The 8,738-nt window shown below is 43.6% G+C and overlaps 1 pseudogene; it reads left to right on the forward strand.

Moving 5' to 3' along the window:
- The first annotated feature begins 3,860 nt into the window (after positions 1-3,860).
- Positions 3,861-6,848, forward strand: LOC101765994 (annotated as a pseudogene).
- Positions 6,849-8,738: the final 1,890 nt, after the last annotated feature.

The raw sequence follows: 8,738 nt of genomic DNA on the forward strand, positions 1-8,738 counted from the left end.
GGGGCGCGGCCGCAGGAGGCGAGCGCGACACTGGGGAGGGGGGCATCACGGTGCACCTGGTGAGTTCTCCGCGTGGCTCAATGGGGCCGCTAAGCAGGTCGCAGCGCACCGCCCCTCGGCCCATCGCCGCCGACAAGCTCCCCGCCACGGTGGAGGATGGAGCGCGGCCACGGCAACCCGAAGGAGAGCACAGGAGGAGCAGATTTTTTTTCTTCTTTATCTTTATTTCATTGGATCTGTATGCGGCGCTTCCTTCTCTCTTTTTTTTTCTTGAAGTTTTCAATTTCATAGTGAGATAATTTTTTATTTGACATCAGACAATGACCTGTTCCTTCCTTATCCTCAAATTTTTTCCCGTTGATTCTAACTCCAACTTTCGTTCCCAAATTGACACTTTGTTCGATTTTCCATCCGACCACCGTTAAATTCCTTATAAAAAGATGATTTTGCTTCTGCTTCACACCCTTCTCCCTCCTCTCCCCTCCTTCACCCTCTACTCCACACCGGCCATCCGACGTGACACGTTGTGGGGGTGCTGGTGTGTGGCGATGGGGGCCGGCTGCCTTGGCATTGGCACAACCGCGACGCTCCGCGATCGGATGCCATGCGGAGGTCTCCAGCTCCTCCTTCTCTTCTCCACCGCTAAGGCGCTCATGCTGAACGGCCAAGCGCTGCTAGCGTTCAAGGCGGCGGTCGTCCAGGACCCCACGGGGGTGCTCGCCAACTGGGATGCTACCGTCGCGGACCCCTGCGCCTGGAATGGCATCGCGTGCTCCTCCTCCTCCATCGACGCCACCCAGCCCCGCGGCGTCGTCGCACTCTCCCTCCCCAAGAAGCGCCTTGTTGCGAGGCTCTCGGCAGCGCTGCTCCCATCCTCGCTGTACCACCTCCACCTCTGCAGCAACCACCTCTTCGGCCCCGTCCCACCCGAGCTCATCTTTGGCGCGCCCGTGCTCCAGAGCCTCGTCCTCTACGGGAATGCGCTCGATGGTTTCAGTGTGTTTGTATCTCTCTCACCCACTAAACACCTTATTAGCTCGAAGCAGGCGAGGCGAGCAGTAACTCCTACTTTGGCACTTTGAATCCTACCGTGTGACTTGATCCCTCATGGTACGTGGCTGTTTGGTTGTCCATGTTCAATCTTTAAAATTTATAATCAGCTCTTTCATTTAATTATGTTTATCTTCAATATAACAGTAATGCATTAACCATTTGTTAAATGTAAATTGGTAGGAGCCCTGGCAATTTTGTATTAATATAGATAGATATTTCTAAAGGACCTCTCATTTAGTTATGTTTGTTATCTGCCAATTCATTGTTTTGCCCCTAGTCTCATGTCTCATTTTCCATGTCTAGCTCATGCATGTATGGACAAGCAAGCCGTGGGAGTACAGTAGTATCCGTGTACGCACTGCACTATCCCAGCTAGCCGTAGGGAATTCTGGCAGCACACATGTGAGGTCCACGGTTGTGCTAGTGAAGGTGTGAAGCTGCTTTCTTTTCTCTGTACTGTACAACAACTAGAATAGTCATGTCAAAAAGATTCAACAGGAGTAGAAATGGATTTCATTTTGCCCAACGGGCAAAGAATTGTCCCATACAAATAGAGATTGGAGAGGTGATTGACCCATGAACACGCTAAGCAAAAGGTGGCTGTTGCCAAGTAGTTTTGGGCTTTTGGCATGCTTTCTTTGAAATTAAAGCCAAGCAACTTTTCAGATTTGCTTGTTCCAAGTAAAATGCCGAAAAATGGATGGTACACCTGGCAGACATGATAGAAGCTATCCTGGCCCTTCATTTGCTTAGTTTCCCGTGCGATTTTATCTTTACCTCATGTACTGCACTTGTATTTTTATTTTCTTCAGCCCGTATATTTACTAGGAGAGAGGAGTGGGGAATTTTCACTGTTGGATAAGATGGAAAGCAGCTTCTTTCATGTGAATGAGTTGACATAAAGTTACATCCTCTCTCTCCCACTGCACACTCATTTCAAATTTTAAAAACTTACCGTTGCATGCTTAAATATTTAATTAGGTGTTCTTCCCAAACTGGTGCCTTGTGTAGAGGTATTCACATTGATACATCAATGCACTGCTTTTGTACACAATTGTTCACGATGTGGCAAAAAGTTTCATACTGGTTCAACCAGTGTGTTGTCCATTGATGTACCCCCACTGTACATCGTTGTATACATCATCAATACATGTTCGTTAAAAAGATCTTTCAACATGTGCCACATCAGAATTTGTTCATTTATGGATGCTCTGTGCGTTTCCTGTTCCTCTGAAAACCCTACCCTCTGCACATCTCTCTCGTGGCCGCATCGGTGTCTCCTCTCCTCTTTGTGACATCTGGCCCAAATTTAGATGGCCCTAGTAGTAGCCCATGAGCGCAGGTGCGCATGTTTAGCACCACCTTGCTAGTTATAAGTCTTTGTCCTCCAGCCATAACACTCTCCGATTAACCCTTTTACACGAAGCGAGGATGAAAGGGTAAGCAAAGTGATGTGTGTATGCGGGCCCACCCCTCGGAAGGGTTGGACGGTGCGGCTTTGGAGGATGGGGTGTTACAATTGGTATCAGAGCTGACCCTCGCAGTTGCGCGTGCGAGTCAGTGTGCGGGCATATGGAGCATGGCGCGTGTGAGCCCGAAGGGGACACATGGCATAGCATATGGCGCCGGCGCTGGACGTACGATCATGCGCTAAGAGGGAACGTTCCTGGACATTTGCCCAAGTGTGGGTGAGTTGGACCGATGAGGACGTTAGGTCCTTTGGGGGGGTGTATGTGATATCCGGCTCAAATTTGTATGACCTAGTAGTGGCCCATGAGCGCAGGTGCGAGTTGAGTAAGGGTGGAGTCAACTTATAAGCCTTTGTCCTCTAGCCATAATACCCTAGGTTAACCCTTTTACACGAAGCGATGATGAAAGTGTAAGCAGGATGATGTGTGTATGCGGGCCCACCCCTCGAAAGGGCTGGACGGTGCGGCTTTGGAGGACGGGGTGTTACACTCTCTACATCATCGTCGCAGGTGTGGCCTGTGGGTGGTATGGACGCTCATCACCTGCCTGTGCTGTGTTCTTCATCATCTCACACCTTGCAATATTCTTCTGCTTTTACATTTCTAGCATCTTTACGATTTGTTTTCTGTTGTTCTACATGTTCTACCCTCCTCTTTGCTGTGTTTTCTTTCCAACCTCTTTCTCTCTGTTTTTTTTGAAAAAAAATCTCTGACGTTGCTGTCAATCATTTTGCTCATATTTGCTTGCCATTTGCACAGATATGGGTCCAGGGAGCACAAGAGGCGCTCTCATGTTTCTTTTGCTGGTTCTGATGGCAGTTAGAGCGAATGATGATTACATCCCTCCAAGGGTACGTGTTCTCCATCAGAGTGTCCTTAGAAATTGTTTATCATCCGATATTACTCACACATGCTAGTTCTTAAATGTTATTCAGGCATCTGTATGTGCAAGGGCAGTATCCAGGGCGGAAGGGTTGGCATCACCAGCTCCTATTCCAAGCCCTGGTAGCGAGCCAAACATCAGAAATTGGGTGGTCCTATCCGTTGGTAAGCTACCAATTAAGTCGAACTCTACTTTGTATAGATTGTGTCAATATATGCTATAAAACTCTCTGCAAAATTTCAGTTGTAATTGACACCCATGGCTTGTTGTAAATCACACCATCCTAGGCTGTGAATATATAAGATCTTTATTCCAAAAATGAATCCATTTTGTTTAGTCATGATGCCACCCTTGGTGGGCACTAGACTGTCTAGGAGAGTTTGACCACGCACGTGAAATCTTTCCAGCAAAAGGCGTGGCATGCAATCTTGTTGCATCTGCCACTTGGACCGTCTATGTGCGTGATGCTTCAAATGTATGCTAATCGCAACTATGCTGGAGAAGATCTTCTATTGATCAACTCTGTAACCATAACTTCTAGTGTGGGGGTGTGGGTGTCCTGTTGACCTACTTCTTAAATGGTAAAGAACATAAAAAGGTAAAGAAAATAGTTTACATTTGTCCTAACTGGTTATCTTACTTGCTCTAATTGATCTCACAAATTCTTTCACTTATCAGTACTGGATTTTCATGATAATCTTCATCGTCATGGTATGCTGTGGCATGGGATGGTCGGTTTGGCACCCGAATATGATTGTCTCTTAAAGAAGACAAAATTTGTTAAAGAAGTCCAGTCAATACCGGGGTATCACTGGAATAGCGCTCTTTGCATTGGTTAACACCCTTCCCTTTTCTGACCTGGTAAGATAATAAAATAATATCAATTTATTCCTGTCCTACTACTTGGCATGAAAGTATATTTCATTTTCCATGAATAAGTGAGTTGAGTATAGTTGATAGCAGCTAACCTGAGAACAATTATAGGTACAAAAACCACTTGGAACACAAAAAAGTTTGGCATGAAAAGAATCATGTGCTAATTTTATTAGTGCACAATCCACATTTTTACTATTATACCATTTATACCAGAAGATTGAATGGTGATGGGAAGTGTTACATGGAGATGGGCTACTACTGAGTGACTTTGAAGGACTTGTCTGGCCCATGATCTAGAATTGTGGAACAAGCCTTGTGAGACATTAGCCTCTCACGTATCCAAGGCATGGCCTAGGGGATGCTTTGTTGTTGCATGCAGAAACAAGTGATTCAATTGCCTCATTAATCCCTTTCATTATATTGTTAATATTTCTTTAATTATTCTATATTTTTTCTGTTTGAATATGGAGATACTTTGAGTTCCCCCCCTACTTGAGGGCACCATAGTTGGCTTTTTGAAAACATCCTGAATTAATCAGGCCGTTCGGCAGCACTAGTTGTGGCTGCCGCTGCTGGCTTCTGCTGCCAGCGGCTGCAGCGCAGCTGCTAGCTGCTGCTTGTGGCTTCAGCCAGAAGAAGCCCAGCGCAGCAGCAGAAGCCCACCGAACGACCTGAATCTTACTGGTAATAATGGAATTAGAGGTTCAGTTTTTTATTTTTAGCAAGAGTAAGAGGATTGAGAATAAGATATTTTTGTAATTTTCATTTGGTTGTTTGTCTGAAACACGCATGCTGCCTTTGGTCATTGGTTGTATTGTCTTAAAACTTGTAATTGTTAGTTAGAAATCTGACTAGAGAACCAATCATCTTCATCGTCAGTGTATACCTTCTTTGGTGATTAAGAGGAGGGGATTATTTATTATTTTCAGAAGGAAACAAATGTAAACCTATGCAAGCGCAAAACGAGTTCAGGGGAAACCAAGTTAGGTTTCATAGTAATTTATGTCCTTTCCTTCAGGCCAAACAGTGATCCAAGTCTAAATTGCTCCCCTGTAATCTCCTATTTTGCCATGTGCGTCCAAAGCTTTAGACTTTTTATGCATTGTTGATCCACTTCCTATACCTAGCAAGGAACATCACCCAGTCATGCAAGTGTTGTGGACTGTGGTGTAGTGATGTTGCAACATGAACAACTAATCAACTACTTGAATTATTGATCGCCTTATATGCCTCACAGATGGTTTCTTTCAGTTTCCTTCTTATTTCGATCTTACAAAAGGATTTAATTAGCATGCAAATTTCTTACTTTATTAGTTTGAAATATATTAACACCCCATTTCTCTCTTTCAGTGGGCAGTGACCAGAGGTTACAGAACCCACTTTACTTTACTGATGCCAATGATGATTAACACTTTCCTAGGTTGTCTAGAAAATGCTCTTTGGGCATTACATATATGCTTTGGTGTTTGATCCAAAATATCCTAACTACATGGTAAGTGATTACCCTTTCACTGCTATATATATATACGAGGTCGATTTCACTATTTAATTGCAACTGAATGCATATCATTTCAGTTTATATGTCTATGCTTCCCATAATGTGTAAATTAATTCTCTAGTTTCCACTGCTACAATCGTACAAACTTTACATAAAAAGTGAAGTGGTAGTAGATTGCTAAGCAAAAAGTGTGCTTTACTACTGCCATTTTGTTGTTGTTGTTGTTGTTTCTAATTAATTTATGTTTGCAATTGCATGGAAGATTGCAAACTCAGTGGCGGCCGGGCTGGCATTTGTACAGGTTCTATGGCTATTGGTTCTGCGCATCGTGCACAGAGAAGTCGTAGGACAAATTACAGATTTTGAGAGCTTGCGATCCGTGTTCCTTAGCGTCTCAAAGTCATTGGAGAGATTGGCAGCAGCTCCTCCTGCCGCAGCATTCTGGACTAGGGTCTACCTGTTGGAGTTACAAGGCAGCCTTGACATTGGATGGCAATCTTTGTCACTAATGGAACGTACCTTCACTCGTCTTGAAGCTGAACTAGTGAAGAAAGCCGATTTACTTGCTGCTGCTGCAATAGAGGCTGGTGGAAATGAAGCCTCAGTGGCCAACCAAGTGGCTTCTTCCAATGCGGTAGCTGCTGAGGCAAGTGCAAATGCTTCCCTAGCATTGTGCAGGAGTTTCCTTGGAACATGCAGATCAAACATGATTGCTTTTGATGACATGAAAAGGGCTATAAAAGACAGGCTATCAAATAATGATCCACAAGCAGCGGAAGTCCCACAAGCAGGGCAAGTCCCACAAGCATAGCAAAATCTGCAGGCCAGCATCACAGTTGCGTCAACAACGACGAGGGGGTTAGCTGATAACCTGAGATCCAGCATCCAGATCATCAACGCTTCAGAAGGCATTCCATCCACCATAAAGATCGCTTTCAATTTCTGTCATGAGCAGATATTGTCAGTTAAAACTTGTGCTGACTCAAAGTTGCAGTGGCTTGGATGTGGTGCCTTCAGTTTCAGGAGGCGTCTGGGCTTTCTACAGGAAGATCGCTTGTGCGCACAATGATTAGGTGTTTGGTTATAGGGACTAAAGTTTAATCCCTATCATATCGAATATTTAGATACTAATTAGGAGTATTAAATATAGATTAATTATAAAACTAATTGTATAAATGTGATAGGGACTAAACTTTAGTCCCTGGAACCAAACACCCCCCTAGATTGATTCAGCAGTTCATGTTAGACAGAAGTTGGATTGATGTGAAGTTGTACTTTCTACTTGCTAGCTGATATCTTTGTCCTGTACTTCATGCTGTTATCCTGTAGGGTTTTGTTAAGGTACTCCTAAATCACTATGGATCATCGATCTAATAACATATTACCTCCATGGAGGTAATAGATTTAATTTTTATTATATATATTTTTAAATCAGAAAATAGGGAAATATCTTCTATTAGATCTAACTTCTATGCAATCAGATCTAACATTTCTTTTTTCTCTCAAACATGATTATGTCAACGTGACATGGATATTTATTTTTGTGCCGTAGCCTCTAACGTGTCATTTCTTTTTCTCTCTCTCTAAGGTTTTAAATCACATTAGCTCTAACCTATAGAGAGAAGAACGTGACCTGTACATTGATCTGCTAAAAAAATAACGTGACATTTGTTCAAATAAATGTGTTTCTTTGGAATGTATGAATCATGTCTATAATTATATTTTGGATGTTGCAAGATATAGTTGGCCAGAGACATGTTATGTGTGAGTTGTAATTTTTTTTTCCAAACTTGACATGCACGAGTTGTAATATTTTTTTTTCCAACGACACATAGGTGGGTTGTAATATTTTTTTTCCAACGTCACATAGGTGGGCTGTAATATTTATTAGCTAACGTGACATCTATTTTCTCCCTAATGACCACGTGCTATTGTTCGCCTACATGAAGCATAGTAGATAGCCACGGTAACAAATCACCACAATCTAACTGCCATGACTTAAAAACAAGCAGCAGCTATGCAGATTGAGTATGTTTTTTTTAAAATTTTTTTTGACATCAACTTAATTAAAAGAAACATGCGCCTAGATTAAACAACTTTGGGGGAAGAAAGGGGAGGCGCCCACTCAAGATTCCATCTGCATGGCCGCATGCATAGTAACAGGCACATTCCATCTGCATGGCCGCATGCGTGGTAACCCGAATAGCTGGTAATTTCTTTTTATTTTTTACTTTTTCTTCTATAAATTTAAGGGTCCAGATTTATTTAATATCTTACCTCCTAGGAGGAGGTAGGAGGAGTACCTTAGCAACCTGTACTCATTGCCTGACACTCGTAGTGCAGACTGCACAATGTACTACAATTATTCAGCTGTCTGTCTTTCTCTGTTGTTTCTCTATTTTTTTCCTTTATCAGAATCTCCAATTGCGTGGCTTGTCCATTTCGAGCTAACCATTTTGTTTCGGTTTAAAACCCTCACTTTTGCATCTGTTTATCTCTATAGCCACTGAAGTTGTACGCTCTCGTACAAGTTTCGATCTGTTTCCGCTAATTTCTCAGGCTTAATTGCCTTTTTGTTTTCTCGTGCCATGTCACATTGCCACTTTCACATTGCCAGCATGGTGAAGGAGTTTCTGGCAGCATGCGGACGCTGAAGGCGGGGCCCTGCTGTCAGAATTCGAGGATAAGTGGGCTAAAAATTCGTATGGTTCTCAGGTTGGGAAGGGACCACTAGTAGAGAATTGGCTTTCGATGCGCCCTCTTTTGTCCCGGTTTAAAGTTGGTCCGGGACATAAGGGGGTGCGCCACGGTAGGCAAAAATGGAGGGGGAGGTTAGTCCCGGTTGGTAATTGCAACCGGGACTAAAGGCCCCCCTTTAGTCCCGGTGCAACGGATATCTGGGACGCTTCCGTGGCGGCACCCTTTTATCCCGGTTGGAGCCTCCAACCGGGATACAAAG

This window comes from Setaria italica, chromosome V (assembly GCF_000263155.2).
Source record: "Setaria italica strain Yugu1 chromosome V, Setaria_italica_v2.0, whole genome shotgun sequence".
Lineage (NCBI taxonomy): Eukaryota > Viridiplantae > Streptophyta > Magnoliopsida > Poales > Poaceae > Setaria > Setaria italica.